This window comes from Schistocerca nitens, chromosome 4, assembly GCF_023898315.1.
Source record: "Schistocerca nitens isolate TAMUIC-IGC-003100 chromosome 4, iqSchNite1.1, whole genome shotgun sequence".
Lineage (NCBI taxonomy): Eukaryota > Metazoa > Arthropoda > Insecta > Orthoptera > Acrididae > Schistocerca > Schistocerca nitens.
Window position 1 is genome coordinate 77,470,760 of NC_064617.1, and position 25,133 is coordinate 77,495,892.

Consider the following 25,133-nt stretch of genomic DNA (forward strand, 5'->3'; position numbering starts at 1 on the left):
GCACAGCAATCTACAACATTAATGTGAAAAACTGTGAGTAGACTTTGAACTAGCTGTTTTCGGCATGGTGTAGTATTCTCACACAGAAACTAGAATTTATTTTGCACTTAGAACGTCAGTAACACTTAACACGTCGGTCGCTACACAATTTACTGATTTGTTTTCGCTGGGAGAAAGTGAATGATGACCTGTTTTTTTTTTTTTTTTTTTTTTTTCCTTTTCCTGCGGTGCATGGGACCGGTAGGGAAAGTACCATACTCGTTGCTGGACATATGGCACCTGACAGATGGCCGCCCCTTCTGAACAAGCGAATGGAGTCTACCGGTGCTTCAGATGAAAACATCTCACTACTGGCAAATTATTTTTCGAACCGGAAAATTCACGTATAATACCTTTCACGAAACGGAGTAGTTTGATAGGACTGCCTGTAGACAGCAGCGAGAAAATGCGCGAAGGGCAGTAATTTAGCTGTAGAGGGCGTCTACCATTAACATTGTGATTTTTTAATCCGTGCTCAGCTTAAGGCCTATGAAACCGTTTCTTTGCGAAAATGCACAGCTGGCCAGAATCCTACGAATGAAACATTTTCAAATATAACATTTAGTACTACCATGTTCGATTCTAATGTGTAACTCAAAACTTTGACCGGTTCCCATTCGCTCACCGAAGTTAAGCACTGTCGCGCTCGGCGCGTACTTGGATGGATGACCATTCAACCGTGCGAAGTCCTGTTGGTAGTAAGGCAAGCAAAGGAAATGTAAACAGTCTCTAACGACCTTCGCCTTCGACGAGACGTAAAGCCCTAAGTTTACTTCCTTTTTCTAATCTTTGAAAACACAAGAACTCTATGTCAGATTAACGAAATAGGTACTTTTTAGGATTTTGGTGCCGAAATAGGCAAAATTAGGCGTCAACGTCGAAATACGCAATTTTAGGTCCTATAGAACTAACGGTATTCAGTTTAGTTAGTCATGAAACGCAGAAGTACCAACTTAAATGCGAATTGGAGCTTAGGAAAAAGAATAGGTTTTAACCTAAAGATCCGTGATCTATTTTTACATATGAATAATGAAACACCTATAAAGAGTATTTGGTATTAACAGGGATAGTGGTATAAAAAAATAAAAAAATACCGAAGTGTTAGGCAAATACGAAGCATGAGCGCATGTCAACTAGCCATCTTGCTGCACGCTGGGCAGAAAATATTTTTTTCCATCTGTCGTATAGTGTGGAAAAACTTGGAGCCACTGTCTTGTATGATGCAATAGGCACTTTTTAGGATATTAAAGCCGAAATAGGCAAAAATAGGCACTAACGTCGAAATAGGCTATTGAATTAACGCTATGAAGTGTAAATAGTCATGAAACGCATAAGTACAAATTTTTATGCAAATAGGAACTCAGGTTTTTACCTAAAATCCGCGGTCTAGTTATAACGGTTGTCTCCCCAAAGCGTTACCACAGGGATAACATCACTGTTCCTTTCCAGACCACTGGAAGAACGGACCTCTCCCCAGGTACAGACCATACTCACCGATGACGGACAGCGAGGATAGTGCAGAACCGCGATTCATCGCTGAACACAATATGATCCCCAATCATCACCAGGCCATAATTCCCCATTCCAAACACAACCGTTTGTGTTGTGGTGCTAATGGCAAGCTACGCACGGGACAGTAATTTTCTAGTCTGCTTGCTACTATTCTCCGACCAATGGCGTGGGACGACACAGAATGTTGTAGGGAGTCTATTACTTGTTCCTGGGCGGCAGGAGCAGATGTGAAGGGGTTACGATGTGCTGGATGCACAGTATGGCAATCTCCCTTTGAGGTGCTCAGACGTGATCGGCTGGAACCTTGACAGCGACTATACCTCCCCTCACGTAGCCATGCCGTTCAAAATCTGGCCACTGTCACATCCGAATGGCCCACAGATCTGGATATTACACGATGCGACCAGCCGCTCAAAGAGACCCACAATGAGGCTACTTTGAAACTCTGTCGGTGTTGACGAAGCTGTCTCTAAGAGTACGCGATATTTCTGTGTGTTTCACAGTCACTTAGCATCTGAAGCTGTTGACGTCCCTTACGTACTATTCAACGCCACGTAACTTCCTTAAACCTGTACAAGACTAATGCACCCTGGTGTCTCGTTACAAAGAATAGAAACTCGACTCATTTACATACTCACCGAAGGTCTCTACGTGTACGAAGTTACACTGATGTATGATCATGTCTCTGGGATCTTCAGCCGGCCGCAGTGGCCGAGCGGTTCTAGGCGCTTCAGTCCGGAACAGCGCTGCTGCTACTGACGCAGGTTCGAATCCTGCCTCGGGCATGAATGTGAGTGATGTCTTTAGGTTAGTTAGGTTTAAGTAGTTCTAAGTTTATCACACACCGAACGAGGGGACTGATGACCTCAGATGTTAAGTTGGTTGGTTGGTTTGGGGAAGGAGACCAGAGAGCGAGGTCATCGGTCTCATCGGATTAGGGAAGGACGGGGAAGGAAGTCGGCCGTGCCCTTTGAAAGGAACCATCCCGGCATTTGCATGGAGCGATTTAGGGAAATCACGGAAAACCTAAATCAGGATGGCCGGACGCGGGATTGAACCGTCGTCCTCCCGAATGCGAGTCCAGTGTCTAACCATTGCGCCACCTCGCTCGGTCAGATGTTAAGTCCCATAGTGCTTAGAGCCATCTGAATTTCTGGGATCTTCACTTATTTGTGTACATATACACTGATAAGCCAAGACATTATAACCACTGTCCACCGCGATGTTGGATGCCGCCTGGTGGCGTTGTGAGCACGTGACGCAATAACCTAAGTATGTAAGCGGAGCAGATACAGACGTCGTGGACGTCCAACCACACGGGGTAGTTTCATTGTCCTTCTACCTCTGGAATCAACCTAGCGAAGATATGGATTGCAAATGACGATACCCATTAAGATAACCGACTTGGACAATGGGCAGATTATTACTTCGAAGAGCCTGTGAACGAGTATTTCGAAAACGGCGCAACTGATCGAATCTTCACATGCTACTGTCGTGAGCATCTACGTAAACAGGTAGAAGGACAGTGAAACTACCACTAGGTTGGTTCAAATGGCTCTGAGCACTATGGGACTTAACTTCTGAGGTCATCAGTCCCCTAGAAATTAGAACTACTTAAACCTAACTAATCTAGTGACATCACACACATCCATGCCCGAGGCAGGATTCGAACCTGCGACCGTAGCGGTCGCGCGGTTTCAGACTGTAGCGCATAGAACCGCTCGGCCACTACGGCCGGCGAAACTACCACTAGGCGCCAAGTGGTTGGACGACCACGACTTTTCACAGAACGTGGGGTTCGGATGTTTGTTTGGTCTGCAAAGTAGGACAGATGGTGATCTGTGGCACCTACCGAGCGAGGTGGCGCAGTGGTTAGCACACTGGACTCGCATTCGGGAGGACGACGGTTCAATCCCGTCTCCAGCCATCCTGATTTAGGTTTTCCGTGATTTCCCTAAATCGTTTCAGGCAAATGCCGGGATGGTTCCCTTGAAAGGGCACGGCCGATTTCCTTCCCAATCCTTCCCTAACCCGAGCTTGCGCTCCGTCTCTAATGACCTCGTTGTCGACGGGACGTTAAACACTAACCACCACCTGTGGCACCTCTACCGAACGAGCGCAACGCTGGTGCACGTGCAAGTGTTTCGGAGAGCACCGTTCGTCGTACAGACCACACGTGAATCCAGTGACATTATCAATTACGATTGCAGTGAACACAGGACCATCGGAATTCGAGCGCCGAACAATGGAAACGTGACGACTCTTCGGGTGAATCACATATTTGCTACGCTAGGTCAATAGTCGTCTCTATAAACGCCGTTATCTATGTGAGCGGCCGCTCGAAACGTGAGACACGGCACGGACGCGGGCGGCTGGACGCTGTATTATATTATGGGAGACATTCTTCTGCGCTGGGACCTGTAGTGGTAAACGAAGACGTGTTGACAGCTGCGAACCACGTACATCCCTTCATGCTTGATGTCTTCCCCGACGGCGATGTAAAATTTTCTGCGGTACAATTGTCAGCGTCTCAGAGCCAGAACCGAGCTAAAGGAGCATTGTAGTGAACTCACGTTGATGTCTCAGCGACCAAATTCGCCTGATGATAACCTTTTGGAGCCCATCTCCGTTGCTACCGGGTGCCATCACCGCGTACGAAAATCGGCGACTCGTTATTTAGGCTTACATGACGCTGACATAGACGTCTAATGCCACATACCTCCACAAAACTATCAACGAACTTTCGGATCACTGATACGCAAAATCAGTGATATATTTCGCCCCAAAGACGGACAAACCATCTCTTAAACAGGTGGTCATGATGTTCTGGATCATCAGTATACAGGGTGTTACAAAAAGGTACGGCCAAACTTTCAGGAAACATTCCTCACACACAAATAAAGAAAAGATGTTATGTGGACATGTGTCCGGAAACGCTTACTTTCCCTGTTAGAGCTCATTTTAGTTTGTTATTCCACCTACGCTCAATGGAGCACATTATCATGATTTCATACGGGATACTCTACCTGTGCTGCTAGAACATGTGCCTTTACAAGTATGACACAACATGTGGTTCATGCATGATGGAGCTACTGCACATTTCAGTCGAAGTGTTCATACGCTTCTCAACAACAGATTCGGTGACCGATGGATTGGTAGAGGCGGACCAATTCCATGGCCTCCACGCTCTCCTGACCTCAACCGTCTTGACTTTCATTTATGGGGGCACTTGAAAGCTCTTGTCTACGCAACCCCGGTACCAAATGTAGAGACTCTTCGTGCTCGTATTGTGGACGGCTGTGATACAATACGCCATTCTCCAGGGCTGCATCAGCGCATCAGGGATTCCATGCGACGGAGGATGGATGCATGTATCCTCGCTAACGGAGGACATTTTGAACATTTCCTGTAACAAAGTGTTTGAAGTCACGCTGGTACGTTCTGTTGCTGTGTGTTTCCATTCCATGATTAATGTGATCTGAAGAGAAGTAATAAAATGAGCTCTAACATGGAAAGTAAGCGTTTCCGGACACATGTTCACATAACCTATTTTCTTTGTTTGTGTGTGAGGAATGTTTCCTGAAAGTTTGGCCGTACCTTTTTGTAACGCCCTGTGTATGACCTTGCCTAGTCGGCAGTGCGGGTCTCCCGCATCGTCCCCCTACGCTCCTCAGAGTATGGGACTTCATCATATATATATTGGATATATATATATATATATATATATATATATATATATATATATATATATATGATGATATCCCATGCTCTGAGGAGCGTAGGGGGACGATGCCTAGTCGGCAGTGCGGGTCTCCCGCATCGTCCCCCTACGCTCCTCAGAGTATGGGACATCATATATATATATATATATATATATATATATATATATATATATATATATACTCCTGGAAATGGAAAAAAGAACACATTGACACCGGTGTGTGAGACCCACCATACTTGCTCCGGACACTGCGAGACGGCTGTACAAGCAATGATCACACGCACGGCACAGCGGACACACCAGGAACCGCGGTGTTGGCCGTCGAATGGCGCTAGCTGCGCAGCATTTGTGCACCGCCGCCGTCAGTGTCAGCCAGTTTGCCGTGGCATACGGAGCTCCATCGCAGTCTTTAACACTGGTAGCATGCCGCGACAGCGTGGACGTGAACCGTATGTGCAGATGACGGACTTTGAGCGAGGGCGTATAGTGGGCATGCGGGAGGCCGGGTGGACGTACCGCCGAATTGCTCAACACGTGGGGCGTGAGGTCTCCACAGTACATCGATGTTGTCGCCAGTGGTCGGCGGAAGGTGCACGTGCCCGTCGACCTGGGACCGGACCGCAGCGACGCACGGATGCACGCCAAGACCGTAGGATCCTACGCAGTGCCGTAGGGGACCGCACCGCCACTTCCCAGCAAATTAGGGACACTGTTGCTCCTGGGGTATCGGCGAGGACCATTCGCAACCGTCTCCATGAAGCTGGGCTACGGTCCCGCACACCGTTAGGCCGTCTTCCGCTCACGCCCCAACATCGTGCAGCCCGCCTCCAGTGGTGTCGCGACAGGCGTGAATGGAGGGACGAATGGAGACGTGTCGTCTTCAGCGATGAGAGTCGCTTCTGCCTTGGTGCCAATGATGGTCGTATGCGTGTTTGGCGCCGTGCAGGTGAGCGCCACAATCAGGACTGCATACGACCGAGGCACACAGGGCCAACACCCGGCATCATGGTGTGGGGAGCGATCTCCTACACTGGCCGTACACCACTGGTGATCGTCGAGGGGACACTGAATAGTGCACGGTACATCCAAACCGTCATCGAACCCATCGTTGTACCATTCCTAGACCGGCAAGGGAACTTGCTGTTCCAACAGGACAATGCACGTCCGCATGTATCCCGTGCCACCCAACGTGCTCTAGAAGGTGTAAGTCAACTACCCTGGCCAGCAAGATCTCCGGATCTGTCCCCCATTGAGCATGTTTGGGACTGGATGAAGCGTCGTCTCACGCGGTCTGCACGTCCAGCACGAACGCTGGTCCAACTGAGGCGCCAGGTGGAAATGGCATGGCAAGCCGTTCCACAGGACTACATCCAGCATCTCTACGATCGTCTCCATGGGAGAATAGCAGCCTGCATTGCTGCGAAAGGTGGATATACACTGTACTAGTGCCGACATTGTGCATGCTCTGTTGCCTGTGTCTATGTGCCTGTGGTTCTGTCAGTGTGATCATGTGATGTATCTGACCCCAGGAATGTGTCAATAAAGTTTCCCCTTCCTGGGACAATGAATTCACGGTGTTCTTATTTCAATTTCCAGGAGTGTATATGATATCCCACACTCTGAGGAGCGTAGGGGGACGATGCTCGAGACCCGCACTGCCGACTAGGCAAGGTCCTAGCGGAGGTGGTTTGCCATTGCCTTCCTCCAACCGTAATGGGGATGAATGAAGATGATGAAGACGACACAACAACACCCAGTCACCTCGAGGTAGGGAAAATCGCTGACCCCGCCGGGAATCGAACCCGGGACCCCGTGCGCTGGAAGCGAGAACGCTACCGCAAGACCACGAGCTGCGGGTGATACTGTGGTGATGTTACAAACTTTCGGGGTTCATGGAGAAAGGCAGTGTAAATTCATCAATCTGAGACAAGGGACCCATGCCCGGAGACGGCCTAATCGTTGTGATACTTCTGATAATGTGACTGCCTACTTAGCCGGGTGATACCGTGTTTACCTCCGATACAAGGGGGCTCGGGTTCGATTCCCGGTCGCGTTGGAGATTTTCTCCGCCCGTGGACTGGGTGTTGTGTTGTCCTCATCATGATTTCGTCCTTATGACCGGCCCGCAAGTCGCCCAATGAAATAAGACTTGTAAGACTTGTACTTTGCGGCCGAACTTCCCCGAGTGGGGCATCCCCGCCAATGATGCCTAACGCTTATTTCATTTTTTTTTTTTTTGTGACAGTGTACCTCTCTTACTGCATGCGCTTCGCTTTCCATAATTTGGAAAGAAGTAGTATATACTAGAACACGAAAAAAAGTTGGATAAGCATGAGCTCTAATGTGAATTTTTTGAACGAATGTGTACCGGGTAATTTTTTCTTGGTCTGGTCCACACTACCTCGTCCCAAAATGTGGAAAGCAAAGGAATTGCTGTAGGAGACGTCCACTGTCAGAGACATCAGAGAGAGCGGTTTATTCTTATAACTTTGGACTCGGACCAGGGATACATTCACCATTCTCCACCATCCCTGAAACTCTGTTATATCGTCATGGCATCACCCAGTACATTCGTTTCATTTTCTACTCCAGTGGTAGTCAAACTGTGGCCTCCCGTTCTCAGCGGTATTTTATAATAATAGGCATCTAGCAAAGAATAACTGAATCCAAAACTGTTTAATAACGTTAAGTGTTTCATTAATCTAACGTTTTCCTGCTTAGTAACAAACAATATTGCTTACAGACACAGTAATGTTTTTATGAAGTGATTCATTGTAATTGACGTTGGTGAATTTGAGCGTGAGCTAAGTAAAGTTGGCCACTTCCCCCAGGGGAAACTAGCGTATGTGAAAGAGGGGCTGTTTTTTTTTCCTTCTTTTTTTTTCTTGCAATACTGACAACTCACGCGAATGTGCTTCTCGTACCGATCAGCTGATATGGTACAAATTTCAGACGGAAGTAATACGGTTTCGTGTGTGCACATTACAGGGACGGTCATCTGCATACCTGTAACAAGGAAAGCTATTGTAATACAACACAGTGAATGAAAGGAAAATGACATTCAAAACATTTAGTAAACGTTTATGATCCTGTCACATATTGCATAATAAAGTTAAATATAAGCAAAAATTACTTTTTTTATTAATCAATCAATCATCTGATAACACAACAAGACTTCGTCAGACACTTACAGTGTCACAGCTTTCAGTCGCTGGGGGTGGCGGCAGCAATCTCAAACAGAGAACAGTCAACACGAAGTGTTCCGAATTGTGCCGAGTTTTTACGAACAGTACCTGGGGGCCGGCAGCCAACTCATTGCGCCTTTATTACAGATATCTTACTCGGGGCTCATAACGTACGTTTCCAATTAGTATTAAGACCAGTATATATGAGGCCGGAGGTGCCACTCCAAAGTCCCAATTTTGGCTCTTGACCAAAAACGTTTGACCACCACTACCCTACACCTAAGTGCAGAGTGTGGTTTTCGAGATGAGGCCCATTGTAAAGTCCTGCTTTTTTCAGACAAACAACAGAGAGACACAGTTGGGAATGTTTGGGGGCAATTTCCGGTTCCGGCACTACAACCGAGGGACGTCTCCGAAAAACCTTGGTCGGAAACAAATTGATGATACCTGTTTTATGTGTGTGAAATCTTATGGGACTTAACTGCTAAGGTCATCAGTCCCTAAACTTGCACACTGCTTAACCTATATTATCCTAAGGACAAACACACACACCCATGCCCGAGGGAGGACTCGAACCTCCGCCAGGAATAGCCGCACAGTAATACCTGTTTTAGATTACTTCTGTGACAATGTGTCCTATGCACAAATATGATGGGGTACTAGATATTCGAGGAGCTGTTTACGTGTGCAAATTCGAAGAATCGGCGACTTGTTCGTTATGTGCAGTGCAGCTACCCGTCGCTCCAGAGCGTGTATGTATGTTGGTACAACTGCGTTCAACTGAGCGTGCCGTACTTCATTGCACGCTGTTGTAACGCATGCACATAAATATGGAAAAGTGGCAGCAGTGGTTCTGGAGCAGAGTACGAGGTTGCGAGGTCGGCCTTTCATTTCGACAGCAATTTGTCGTCGCGCTACTGTGGAGTGTGAAGTTACGTGTAATGAATTCTGTTTGTAGTCCGAGAGGACGGCCAACACGTTCTCGACGTGTGAATCGCAGTGCCGCAGACACTGAGAGCGTTAAACGGAGCGGAGCGGAGCGTATACAGACGTCAGCAGCCCCCCCCCCCCCCCCCCCCGGCACGCCCTCACCTTGAGGGAAACCGGCTGCCCTCCCTCACAACGCGAACCGCGGCCGTCTTGATTTACGCGGCCGGTATAATTGTCGGCCCTCCGGAGTTATGCTAATGGATGTTTGCACGCAACAGTCTGCGCTCTAAAAGGCGTTTAGGGCGGGGGAATCGATTTGCATAGCCGCCTGTTTGCACCCGCTCTCGTCCCTGCAGTGCGGTAATTGCGGGCCACACACAATAAAACACAGGCTGGCGCTGGGGGGAGCGGGGCCTTCCAGCAAGTCGCGTGGCGTGTTGGGCGGTCAGTGACGTCATAAGTCCACGCTGCAAGCCATGGACGGCCACTCCAGCGACCAACAGACCTCTGAATGGCCGAACGACAAGTGAAATTGCAAGGAAAAATTACGGGCTGGTAGAGCTACAAAAGCAACAGTTATCGAAACAAGCATGTGTCTTCACCGCCACCAGAATGCCCGTGCCTGCATTGCGGAACGCCATTGACCGATTGTGATATAATGTACCATTGACCGATTGTGATATAATGTACCATTGACCGATTGTGATATAATGTACGCATAGGTACAGAGAAAATAATTCTATTTTTGGCCAAATTAGGTGTTTCTTTTTGCCAAATTCAACGTTACTTTTTGGCAAATTTTGTGTAATTGTTTGGTAAATTTGGAGAGAGAACGTCTCTGACACTGTTGTGTTTGTAAATCTGCAATCTTGTGATAACTTCACATGTGGCAAATTCTTTTTGGTGTGTGTATGTGTGGTGCTTTGCACAATATGGTGATGTACAAATTGCATAAGTGCTGGATATATTTTGTAATATTCGAAAAATACAATCCCGCAACTTCGCAAGAAAACAGCGCGGAATTTTCGACGGCAACACACCAAAAATACTTCGCCACAGTGGAATAATAAAAATCGGAAACGGACGATAATGTAAAGTGTATCTTGAAAATCATGTGAACAGCCGTCTGATGATGAACTTGCCAGTTCGAAACCGGTAACAGCGCTATTTATCTAAATAAATATCAGTATTAATAGTGGCTGGCTGCTGTTTTCTTCTTGTAAGAATTAACCTACATTAATTGTACACAGCCAAGGTCTCACCATGTCAGTTTTAGACAAAATAGCAATATTCAATCTGTATATTGAGCAAGCAGTAAAGGAAACAAGAGAAAAATATGCAGTAGGAAGTAAAATCCATGGATAATAAATAAAAATTTTGAGATTTACCGACGACATTGTACGTCTGTCAGAGACAGCAACGACCTGGAAGAGCAGTTGAACGGAATGGACAGTGTCTTGAAAGGAAGATATAAGATAAACATCAACAAAAGCAAAACGAGGATAATGGAATGTAGTCGAATTAAATCGGGTGATGATGAGGGAATAATATTAGGAAATGAGACACTTAAAGTAGCAGAGGAAATTTGATATTTCGGAAGCAAAATAACTGACGATGGTCGAAGTAGAGATGATATAAAGTATAGACTCGCTATGGAAAAGAAAGCATTTCTCAAGAAGATAAGTTTATTAATATGAAGTATAGATTTAAGTGTCAGGAAGTCCTTTCTGAAAGTATTTGTATGGAGTATAGCCATGCATGCAAGTGAAACATGAACGATAAATAGTTTAGACAAGAATAGAAGCTTTCAAAATTTGGTGCTACAGCTGGGTTGACCACATAACTAATGAGGAGGTACTGAGTAGAATTGAGAAGAAGTGAAATTTCTGGCACAACTTGAAGAAGGGATCGGTTGGTAGAACATGTTCTGAGGCATCTAGGGATCACCAGTTTAGTACTGGAGTGCAGCGTTAAGGGTAACCAAGGGTGACCAAGAGACGAATACACTAAGCAGATTCAGAAGGATGTACGTTGCAGTAGGTACTGGGAGATGAAGAAGCTTGCACAGGATAGAGTAGCATGGAGAGCTGCATCAAGCCCGTCTCTGGACTGAAGACCACAACAACACATGGTTATGCAAGTCACTTTACTTACATTTTTCGTCCAGTTATGTATCTTTGGTTCAAGAAGCTAACGGTGATCATCGGAGCTCTAATATCTTTAGTGGATTACATAATAATGAAAAGCACTCTCAGTATCTCAGGATCGACACTTACACTACCTTCAAAAACATTAGCAGAATGAAACCGCCACCTTATTCCCAATGCAGAAGTCTGATAACTCGACGAAAATTAGAATTACGGGCGAAGCAGGGAGCATTGTATTTGTTTCTATTATTTAGCACAGAGAGACGAATAATTCGTTTCGAAACCAGCGATAATGTGTGAACGACGAACGAAATAGAGAAATATGATTCAAAATATTTACCATGATTTGGCGTCACAGCAGCAATAACCTTTACTTCATTAATCAGAGCTGAAGGCCAGTGTTGGACATTCCTCTTCAGTCCGTTTCGGAAGTCCTCAAACAGAATTCGGTTCAATAATCTCCGCATGGCAACAAATTCGTCGCACAGACTACATTCAAATGGCTGGTACCTGCCAGTCTTGGCGACACTAATTGTAAACCAGCGAACACAATTAAGTGAAGGGTCGACGCTTTGAAAGCCTGGTCCTTCGTCCTATTGCTCCGCTAACAACTGATGCCGAACTGTTGCTGACACGGACTAGCCTCTGCTCCGCGTTGCTCGTGTATTTCCTTTTCCCTGCAGAAGTCATGCTGCATAGTACACTGCAATTATCCTACAGCGGCTGAACAGTCGAGGGCATTTTCAGCTGATCCAGCCTTTTTATAATTTCCATACAGTTTACGACTTCAAATGTTGCGACATTTCCGTTTTTTTTCCTTGACTTCATCTATGATTTGCGGCAAATAAATTGTTATATGCTTTTTTTTTTGTCATCAGTCTACTGACTGGTTTGATGCGGCCCGCCACGAATTCCTTTCCTGTGCTAACCTCTTCATATCAGAATAGCACTTGGAACCTACGTCCTCAATGATTTGCTTGACGTATTCCAATCTCTGTCTTCCTCTACAATTTTTGCCCTCTACAGCTCCCTCTAGTACCATGGAAGTCATTCCCTCATGTCTTAGCAGATGTCCTATCATCCTGTCCCTTCTCCTTATCAGTGTTTTCCACATATTCCTTTCCTCTCCGATTCTGCGTAGAACCTCCTCATTCCTCACCTTATCAGTCCACCTAATTTTCAACATTCGTCTATAGCACCACATCTCAAATGCTTCGATTCTCTTTTGTTCCAGTTTTCCCACAGTCCATGTTTCACTACCATACAATGCTGTACTCCAGACGTACATCCTCAGAAATTTCTTCCTCAAATTAAGGCCAGTATTTGATATTAGTGGACTTCTCTTGGCCAGAAATGCCTTTTTTGCTATAGCGAGTCTGCTTTTGATGTCCTCCTTGCTCCGCCCGTCATTGGTTAGTTTACTGCCTAGGTAGCAGAATTCCTTAACTTCATTGACTTCGTGACCATCAATCCTGATGTTAAGTTTCTCGGTGTTCTCATTTCTACTACTTCTCATTACCTTCGTCTTTCTCCAATTTACTCTCAAACCATACTGTGTACTCATTAGACTATTCATTCCGTTCAGCAGATCATTTAATTCTTCTTCACTTTCACTCAGGATAGCAATGTCATCAGCGAATCGGATCATTGATATCCTTTCACCTTGTATTTTAATTCCACTCCTGAACCTTTCTTTTATTTCCATCATTGCTTCCTCGATGTACAGATTGAAGAGTAGGGGCGAAAGGCTACAGCCTTGTCTTACACCCTTCTTAATACGAGCACTTCGTTCCTGATCGTCCACTCGTATTATTCCCTATTGGTTGTTGTACATATTGTATATGACCCGTCTCTCCCTATAGCTTACCCCTACTTTTTTCAGAATCTCGAACAGCTTGCCCCATTTTATATTGTCGAACGCTTTTTCCAGGTCGACAAATCCTATGAAAGTGTCCTGATTTTTCTTTAGTCTTGCTTCCATCCGTAACGTCAGAATTGCCTCTCTCGTCCCTTTACTTTTCCTAAAGCCAAACTGATCGTCACCTAGTGCATTCTCAATTTTCTTTTCCATTCTTCTGTATATTATTCTTGTAAGCAGCTTCGATGCATGAGCTGTTAAGCTGATTGTGCGATAATTCTCGCACTTGTCAGCTCTTGCCGTCTTCGGAATTGTGTGGATGATGCTTTTCCGAAAGTCAGATGGTATGTCGCCAGACTCATATATTCTACACACCAACGTGAATAGTCGTTTTGTTGCCACTTCCCCCAATGATTTTAGAAATTCTGATGGAATGTTATCTATCCCTTCTGCCTTATTTGACCGTAAGTCCTCCAAAGCTCTTTTAAATTCCGATTCTAATACTGGATCCCCTATCTCTTCTAAATCGACTCCTGTTTCTTCTTCTATCACATCAGACAAATCTTCACCCTCATAGAGGCTTTCAATGTATTCTTTCCACCTATCTGCTCTCTCCTCTGCATTTCACAGTGGAATTCCCGTTGCACTCTTAATGTTACCACCGTTGCTTTTAATGTCACCAAAGGTTGTTTTGACTTTCCTGTATGCTGAGTCTGTCCTTCCGACAACCATATCTTTTTCGATGTCTTCACATTTTTCCTGCAGCCGTTTCGTCTTAGCTTCCCTGCAATTCCTATTTATTTCATTCCTCAGCGACTTGTATTTGTGCGACTGCTACGGTCGCAGGTTCGAATCCTGCCTCGGGCATGGATGTGTGTGATGTCCTTAGGTTAGTTAGGTTTAAGTAGTTCTAAGTTCTAGGGGACTGATGACCACAACAGTTGAGTCCCATAATGCTCAGAGCCATTTGAACCATTTTTTGAACTTGTATTTCTGTATTCCTGATTTTCCCGGAACATGTTTGTACTTCCTCCTTTCATCAATCAACTGAAGTATTTCTTCTGTTAGCCATGGTTTCTTCGCAGTTACCTTCTTTGTACCTATGTTTTCCTTCCCAACTTCTGTGATGATCCTTTTTAGAGATGTCCATTCCTCTTCAACTGTACTGCCTACTGCGCTATTCCTTATTACTGTATCTATAGCGTTAGAGAACTTCAAACGTATCTCGTCACTCCTTAGTACTTCCGTATCCCACTTCTTTGCGTTTTGATTCTTCCTGACTAATGTCTTGAACTTCAGCCTACTCTTCATCACTACTATATTGTGATCTGAGTCTATATCTGCTCCTGGGTACGCCTTACAATCCAGTATCTGATTTCGGAATCTCTGTCTGACCATGATGTATTCTAATTGAAATCTTCCCGTATCTCTCGGCCTTTTCCAAGTATACTTCCTCCTCTTGTGATTCTTGAACAGGGTATTCGCTATTACTAGCTGAAACTTGTTACAGAACTCAATTAGTCTTTCTCCTCTTTCATTCCTTGTCGCAAGGCCATATTCTCCTGTAACCTTTTCTTCTACTCCTTCCCCTACAACTGCATTCCAGTCGGCCATGACTATTAGATTTTCGTCCCCCTTTACATACTGCATTACCCTTTCAATATCCTCATACACTTTATCTATCTGTTCATCTTCAGCTTGCGACGTCGGCATGTATACCTGAACTATCGTTGTCGGTGTTGGTCTGCTGTCGATTCTGATTAGAACAACCCGGTCACTGAACTGTTCACAGTAACACACCCTCTGCCCTACCTTCCTATTCTTAACGAATCCTACACCTGTTATACCATTTTCTGCTGCTGTTGATATTACCCGATACTCATCTGACCAGAAATCCTTGTAGTCCTTCCACTTCACTGACCCCTACTACAGCTAGATTGAGCCTTTGCATTTCCGTTTTCAGATTTTCTAGTTTCCCTACCACGTTCAAGCTTCTGACATTCCACGCCCCGACTCGTAGAACGTTATCCTTTCGTTGATTATTCGATCTTTTTCTCATGGTAACCTCCCCCTTGGCAGTCCCCTCCCGGAGATCCGAGGGGGGACTATTCCGGAATCTTTTGCCAATGGAGAGATCATCATGACACTTCTTCAATTACAGGCCACATGTCCTGTGGATACACGTTATGTGTCTTTAATGCAGTGGTTTCCATTGCCTTCTGCATCCTCATGTTGATCATTGCTGATTCTTCCCCCTTTAGGGGCAATTTCCCACCCCTAGGACAAGAGAGTGCCCTGAACCTCTATCCGCTCCTCCGCCCTCTTTGACAAGGCCGTTGGCAGAATGAGGTTGACTTCTTATGCTGGAAGTCTTCGGCTGCCAATGCTGATTATTTACCAAAATTTAGGCAGTGGCGGGGATCGAACCTGGGACCGAAGACGTTTTGATTATGAATCAAAGACGCTACCCCCCCTTTTTTCTTGTGATCTCATTTTGTTCGTTGTTGTTCGTTTCAATTGTTCGTGGCGGACGTCACCTGACGCCCGCTGAAGTTCGTTGTTGATCCATTCACTCAGTTTTTTTATTACAGAGGGCAGCTAACCCTCTGACCGAACACGCTGAGCTACCGTGCCGGCTAAAAAAAAAATCCTTGTCGTCCTTCCACTTCACTTCACTGAACCCTACTATAGCTAGATAGAGCCTTTGCATTTCCGTTTTCAGATTTTCTAGTTTCCCTACCACGTTCAAGCTTCTGACATTCCACGCCCCGACTCGTAGAACGTTATCCTTTCGTTGATTATTCAATCTTTTTCTCATGGTAACCTCCCCCTTGGCAGTCCCCTCCCGGAGATCCGAATGGGGGACTATTCCGGAATCTTTTGCCAATGGAGAGATCATCATGACACTTCTTCAATTACAGGCCACATGTCCTGTGGATACACGTTATGTGTCTTTAATGCAGTGGTTTCCATTGCCTTCTGCATCCCCATGTTGATCATTGCTGATTCTTCCCCCTTTAGGGGCAATTTCCCACACCTAGGACAAGAGAGTGCTCTGAACCTCTATCCGCTCCTCCGCCCTCTTTGACAAGGCCGTTGGCAGAATGAGGCTGACTTCTTATGCTGGAAGTCTTCGGCTGCCAATGCTGATTATTTATCAAAATTTAGACAGTGGCGGGGATCGAACCTGGGATCGAAGCTGTTTTGATTATGAATCAAAGACGCTACCCCTAGACCAGTATTAACTATTCCGCAACGATTTAAAACAATGTGAGACCTTAACTTTTCCCGGCGAATTGAATGTTCAAGTAACTTACGGGTTTGCAGCCGGGTGACGTCGTCGATCACCGCCGATATTTCGACAGGAGCACAACCTGCGATTCTCAAGTCACAAATGCAAGGAGGAAGCAATGTGCAAGGGTATTTAATACCTCGTTTCACAGAGGAGAAACAAGGAAGATACTACACACAGAACAAGTGTCAACTTTTTGCGGAAATATGATGTGAAATGTGTTATTCGACCACCTTCTCAGATTAAGGCCCTGCTGGCGTCCATAAAAGCTGATCTTGGTTTGCGTAAGGCTGGTGTCTATCGTATTCCGTGGAGTTGTGGCATGTCATATATTGGCCAAACAATCCAGACTGTGGAAGACCGGTGTATTGAACATAAGCGTCACACATCTTACAACAGCCGAGCAAATCCGCTATTGCAGAACATTGCCTTGACACCGGTCATCCTATGGAATACAACAACACGGAGGTTCTGGCTTGCACGTCCAGCTATTGGGATAGTGTTATTAAGGAAGCTGTTGAAATCAAACTATCAAGCAACCTTATAAACAGAGATGGTGGATTTTGTTTAAATGCTGCTTGGAATCCGGCACTGTCTCTCATCAAAAAACAGAGGGGCAGAATTAGTGCTACCTCACCTGTTGATTAATAGTCACTATCGATATTTCTGATGTTGGTTATCTTTATTTGTGTTGACACTTGTTTGGTGTGTGGTATCTTCCTTGCTTCTCCTGTGTGTACCGAGGTATTAAATTCCCTTGCACATTGCTTCCTCCTTGCATTTGTGCCTTGACAATCGCAGGGTGTGCTCCTGTCGAAATATCGACGGTGGTCGACGATGTCACCCGACAGCAAACCGTAAGTTATTTGAACATCTAAAAAGATGCTCATGACATTTCCAGCAAAACAAAGCAAATAAATTCATCATTTTCTTGGGAATCCATTGGGAACAGATCTCGTTCACGAATACATTACCTTATCAAAAGCATCCCGACACCAGTATGTAATGCGGATTTGATCACTGTATGTCACGAGAGTATAAAAACAGGCGGGGAGCATTGTGTTTTCAGTAGAGAAGCAGTACAGTAATAGGTCGCTCAGGAGAGCTCAGGGACTTAGAACGTGACCTAGGCATCGCTTGTCGACTGGGTAACAATTTAAATTAGGCATCGCATGTCGACTGAGTACCAGTGTATCAGAGATATTTTAACCCTTTTGAAATTGCCCAAGTCGACTGATGGTGACGTGATCGTGAAGTGGAAACGCGAAGGGACAGGCAGACCTCATGTAATGGCGGAACGGGCCGTTGGGCAGTGCGTAGCGCGAAATAAGCGGAAGCGAAGTGGCACCAGCAGTCAAGTTAACGCAATCACTCTCCGTAAGGCGTTAAAGAGAACTGGGGAGAACTGTTGGGAAGCTCCTCGTAAGCCACGAATTTCTGCAGTCAGTGCTAAGCCACTGGACTGGGAATGATGAAAATGAGTGGGAGTGACGAATCACGCTATATCCTGTGGAAATTCGGTCAAGATGTTTGGGTTTGACGTGTGCCTGGTGAACATTACCTGTCATCATGTGTAGCGCTGACATTGAACTGAGAAGAATGTGGTGATACTCTGTGGTGATTTTTTTCGTGGTTAAGGTGTGATGCCTCTATTGCGCTTAAGAAAGTGCAAAATGCAGAAGGATATGAACTCATTTGACGTCGTTGTGTATTGCGTACAGTACAGGATCTGTTCCGAGACCCTGTCACTATTATCACGACAATCTACATCTACATCTGCCTGATTACTCTGCCATTCACAATAAAGTGGCTCAATGAACCACCTTCAAGATGTCTCTCTACCGTTCCACTGTCGAGCGGCACGCGGGAAAAAAAGAGCACATAAATTTGTCTGTGCGAGCCCTGACTTCTCTTACTTTATCGTAGTGATCATTTCTCCCTGTGTAGGTCTGTGCCAACAGAGGAGAAAACTGGTGATTGAAAGTTCATGAGAAGATTCCGCCGCAACGAAAAACGCCTTCGTTTTAATGATTGCCTCTCCAATTCATGTATGATATCTGTGGCACTATCTTCCCTGTTTGACGATAATACAAAACGAGCTGCCCTTCTTTGAACTTTTTCGATGTCATCCGTCAGTCCCACCTGATGCGGATCCCACACCGCACAGCAGTACTCCAGAATAGGACGTACAAGCGTGGTGTAAATAGTCACTTTAGTTAGGTTATTAGTAATTGTAATCCCTAAGTATTTGGTTGAATTTACAGCCTTAAGATCCGTGTGACTTATCACGTAATCGAAATTTAGCGGATTTCTTTTAGTACTCATGTGAATAACTTCACACTTTTTTTCATTCATGGTCAATTGCCACTTTTCGCACCATACAGATATCTTATCTAAATCATTTTGCATAACGGTAAATGACAGCATCGTCTGCAACGGTCTAACAGGGCTACTCAGATTGTCTCCTATGTCGTTAACATAGATCAGGAACAATAGAGGGCCTACAACACTTCCTTGGGGAACGCCGGATATTACTTCTGTTTTACTCGATGACTTTCCGTCTATTACTACGACGTGTGACCTTTCTGACAGGAAATCACGAATCCTGTCGCACAACTGAGGCGATATTCCATAGGCACGTAGTTTGGTTAGAAGATGCTTGTGAGGATCGGTGTCGAAAACCTTCTGGAAATCTAAAAATATGGAAACAATTTGACATCCCCTGTCCATAGCACTCGTTACCTCATGAGTATAAATAGCTAGTTATGTTTCCCTATATAATTGCTAAATATGGAGCTATTGTATCAGCATACTCTGAAAGAAACCTGACTGGTATACCATCTGGAGCGGAGGCCTTGCCTTTATTAAGAGATTTAAGCTGCTTTGCTATACCGGGGATACTTACTTCTATGTTTCTTATTTTGGTAATTGTTCTAGATTGGAATTCAGGAAAATTTACTTCGTCTTCTTTGCTGAAGGAGTTTCGGAAAACCGTCTTTATTAATTCTGCTTCAGTGGCACTGTCATCAGTGACTTTACCGTTGTTATCGCGCAGTGAATGTATTGATTGCGTCTTGCCACTGGTGTGCTTTATCTATGACCAGAATCTCTTTGGGTTTTCTGCCAGATTTCGAGACAGAGTTTCGTTGTGAATATTGTTAAAAGCATCTCGCTTTGAAGTACGCCTAATGTTTCGAACTTCTGCAAAACTTTGCCAACCTTCATGATTTTGTGTTCTTTCAAATTTGGCATGCTTTTCTCGTTGCCTCTGCAACAGTATCTCACCCATTTTGTGTATCAAGTGGGGTTCAGTACCATAAATTATTAACGTATGTGGTATAGGCCTGCCGCGGTGGTCTCGCGGTTCTAGGCACGCAGTCCGGAACCGTGGGACTGCTACGGTCGCAGGTTCGAATCCTGCCTCGGGCATGGATGTGTGTGATGTCCTTAGGTTAGTTAGGTTTAAGTAGTTCTAAGTTCTAGGGGACTAATGACCTCAGCAGTTGAGTCCCATAGTGCTCAGAGCCATTTGAACCATTTTGAACCAGTTTTCAGAGCAACATACACTATGTGATCAAAAGTATCCGGACACCTGACTGAAAATGACTTACAAGTTCATGGCGCCCTCCATTAGTAATGCTGGAATTGAATATGGTCTTGGCCCATCCTTAGCCTTGATGACAGCTTCCACTCTCGCAGGCGTATGTTCCATCAGGTGTTGGAAGATTTATTGGGGAACGGCAGCCCATTCTTCACGGAGGGCTGCACTGAGCAGAGGTATGCATGTGTTTGAGAGCAACTCCGCCCTTGTGACTGGGAGTTCGCAGTTATCGTCTGTAGAACACAGAGAGGAGAAGACAGTATTAGAATATATTTGTCACTGGACCGCCTTCTGCCGTCCTAGTGTTTGAAAGAGTTTATTTTATAGCTGGAGCCCTTCCGTCGTCGCAGACGAACCATCACTCCGACGCACCGGACGCAGTACATACAGTGGGATTGCTAATTGCTTCGGCTTATTAGGACTATAAAGCTAAACGGCTGAGCTCATTTTATTTCCACAGAGGTTCCGCACCACCGTAGATCATCTTTGAAAGTAGCGTCTTCTAGTGTTTGGCACGTAGATGATGTCAGTCATTTCGCGTTATTTATGTTAGATCGCGAGGCCATAAAAATGGGCAGAGTTGGGCAATTTATCAGGAACTTTAGTTAGGAAATATAGACATATGTAATAAAGGGCTGTTTTTTTTAACTACAATAAATGTGTAATAAGAAACAACATTTATCATTTAGTAGTATTAGTTGCCTTAATCATTCATTATTGTTTAGGTTGTAATTTATATGTTAAAGAGCATTACGAGATTCTAAGATCTGCATCAGGGGGATAGCCTGACAGGGCCAAGTCATCATTTTAGCGTTCATTATTTACCGTTGCGCGCATTAATTTTACACCCACCTGGGGTAGCATCTTGGACCTTGAAATCCAGGTTTTCTCACTTCCCGCCTAGCTGTCATAGTACTTGAAGTGGACCCTGACGCAGTTTGGAATTCCTGTGTGATGGTCTGGATAGATGTCTGCCTATTACACATTACGACCCTATTCAAATGTCGGCGGTCTCTGTCAGTCGACAGACGAGGTCGGCCTGTACGCTTTTGTGCTGTACGTGTCCCTTCCCGTTTCCACTTCACTATCACATCCGAAGCAGTGGACCTAGGGAGGTTTAGGAATGTGGATATCTCGCGTAAAGACGTATGACATAAGTGACACCCAATCACCTGACCACTTTCGAAGTGCGTGCCCCATTCTGCTCTCTCATGATGTGTGATGACTACTGAGGTCGCTGAGATGGTGTACCTGGCAGTAGATGGTAGCACAATGCACCTAATATGGAAAATGTATGTTTTTGGGGGTGTCCGGATACTTTTGATCACATACTGTAACGAAGTCGAAAACGGCATTCTCGAAGATGTGAAAAAAGTGTAACGTACACCAACAGTACATTACATCTTCAGAAATGCCATTTTCGACTGTGTTATGTTGATTTGAAAATGGTTATCGGCCCCAAATTAGTTATCGTATAAAAATTAAATATTTGCAACTTTGATTGGTTTTTCGTTCTATGGTCTCTCTTTTTATTCTTTTTTTAAATAACAACATGTTTCGACCGACTTCCACGAAATTGAAGGCTGACAGAAGGACGACCACGATGAAATTCTACAAACCAATTATGAAGAGCCTGAAGGTTATTCATTACCAAAACTGGGCGGACGAATTCGAGGCATTGTTGTCGGAGATACGTCTTTACGAAAAACGTAGAAAACTTACTTAAGGAAAACTTTCGTATGATGTTTCTAATTTTTCAGGACGTTGTTTGCTCAGATCTTAAGCGTAAACAAACTGCTGGCTGTTTTTAAGTTGCCACTGTTTCAACCATAACAAATGACAAGTTTAAACACCACGTCACGCCTCAGTAGTGCCGTTTCGTGCCCGTTCACAGCTGGATGGGTGGGATCAGTAATACCGACCAGACAGGAATTACGACGACACCAAATAGGCCACGAGTCCTCATCTGACAGTACCAAACAAACGATTTACAAGGGCGCAAACTGATGAACGTCTGAGATGGGAGACCACCCTTCCTGTTCCGCCCGTACCAAACGCCGTTCACGTGGCCTCCCAGAATAGGGATTTCACTTTCCTTATTTGATTAACAAAATGGACAGAATGTGCAGATAATAAGCTGTTTTGGCAACTTATGCCACAACTATTTTGTATTCGTTAGAAAACATGTGGCAATCGACTAAGGGGACACACTGTGCGGGTAAAGATGTGACTGTTACAGATGACAGCGACATTTGAACATTAATTTTTTATACATCTTTATTTATTTATTGTCTTCTTTATCGTGAAAAAGTTATGGTCATGAGACCATTTCTTATATTTAACCATACACTCTGAATATTGTATACTATATTCACTACAAAGCACTTGTTAGTAGAAGTCTTACATTTAACAGGGAAGCCAGCACTTAGAAATAAGTATTGTAATGTCACAGTTTAATATGGACAATTATTTTAGTGGGAATGACTGTTTGACACTGTGCGACGTATGCAGGAATCAAATACGCTATAATCTCGCAGAGAGATATGAACAATACTATAAGTCTCTGATTTAAGTGTAATTTTTGTTGTAATCTGGAATGTTAATTATTCTGACTATTGTTCTACGGATTCTTGTTCTCCATAAGATTATATATAACTACTATAGCTCTATTGATATATTTTGTTGCACCAGAAGAAATAAAAGAGCTCATATAAACCGATTAATAAGTGAGACTCCAAATTAATTATTCCTCTACAATTACATTTGTAACGTCCCCTTAGAAAAATTGATGAATTACTGTGCTGGTAAATCCCTTGCGTTATTTGATTTTCAAACAGCTGAGCAAAACTCAACGTACTCAGACACTTCTATCTTTACTTAATCTGATCATCACCAAACTGACACACGATATTTTTAGCGCAACGCAATCTGACTTTCAATAAACCCTACAAAAGAATGGCCCTGACTAACAATAACCTATACCTTTCATGAATCACTTACCTCACAAAAATCTTCGTTACTCGTACTACTGCAATACAGCGAGCACCAATACTGCCAGTTAAATAAAAGATTCTACCTACTGATGGCACTAACTATTGAGAGGCACAGTTAGCAAATGAAAGATTTTGATAGAGAACAAACAATGTATTTACCTTAATAATGTTCAAAAGTCATCATACATATCTATCAATTAATGACAACCATCTTTACAAATTTACTTTTTCCAGATCGTCCGCTTATAGTAACCTCTCAAATCTCTGGCATCTCTCTCTCCACATCCACCACTGCTGGCGTCTCACCTCCAACCAGTGTTGCCAACTCTAAAAAATCCGAGTCGCTAGATTCAATATCAAAAGTCGCTAGAAAGTCGCTAAAACTGATTTTACTAGGGGTGTACTGAAAATTTCGTGCTCTGAATGGCCAGTGTGTGTGTGTGTGTGGGGGTGGGGGGGTGGGGGGGGGGGAGGGAGGGTAATAAAATATAAATATATAGTGTCTCGTACGTAATTGCTATATTGTCTAAATTAAATGACGCATCGCTTGCAACAACATACATATAAAATACGCTAACGTTACATTAAACATGTTATCATAATTGACGCAACACCTAAGATTACAAAATTTATACACACCGGTATGTGAGCTGTTCATCGTCGTCACCCAGAAGACCGAATAACTCTTCTCTTTCATGCTCTGACAGAACTGGTTTTCTCGCAAAAGAGTAACTTTTGCTCGTTCCAATAAGCTCCAATACGTAGGACGGTATGTCAAAAGATGCCACAATGTTTATTTTGCTTCTTCAGCTGGTCTCTCAATATGATCAAAACATTAATTGTCTTTAACAATAATCTGTTACGTTGTTTAGTTTTTATAATGTTCATAGAACTGAATATTCTTTCCACTTCTGCATTTGAATGCGGTAGGCATAGAACAGTCATTCCTAGCTGTGAAATCAAAGAGAAAGGATTCTCCCCTGCGGCATTTTTATACTGCAAAACCTCACACCAAAATCGAACAGTTTTAGTAGTGTTATTCCACCTAATGAAGTTGGTATTATGCCATTCTTGCAGCATACCGTCTATGAAATCGCCACTAAAACCCAATTCTTTGGCTACATCCACTACAGCATTATTTTTATTCACTTTTAGTGTTTCTTCAGCATGCAGCATTGACATTTTTCTCAGGATCGTAACGTTACTTGGCAGTCTTTGTTGAATTTCTTTTATGAGTTTCAAACTAAACTGAATGCATCTCTTCTTCAAATAAAATTTATTTTCTTCAAACAAACTTGACTCAGACAATTTCTGTTCAAACATAAAGCCAAAGTTCGGATTTGCGTACATACATTCGCTTGGAACGGTGTTGTAAACAAATCAACAGTTGGAAAAACTATTTTTTGTCCGAGTGACTGCATGAGAAATACAAGTGATTTGGTGGGGTCATTGTCTTCTCCTTCAAGATCTTTTATTGCTATTTGTAGGTCTTTTAAAGCATGTTTAAGGTAAAACATGTAAAGATGATTTGAGTCGTCACAATACATCTTGTAGAAAAGATCGGCAGTGTAAAAATTGGCTTGAACCAAGGCAAGTGAAAAATGTAGCTTTAGTTCTTCCCAATGCTCCAGAATTCTTCGTGCTTCTGGTTCAATTGAAAGCCAACGTGTTGCACAGACCTTCAAAATTTTTAGTGGCTGTTTTCCACAATTTATTGTCTCATAAACCTTTTTATATTCCTCTTGTCTTTTGGGTGAAATGGAGAACCAATTGTAGGTTACTCGTACAAGAAACTCTATGTTTCTAGGTACGGTGTTCACTGAGGCGTGCGAAACTGCAAGCTGAAGAGAGCGAC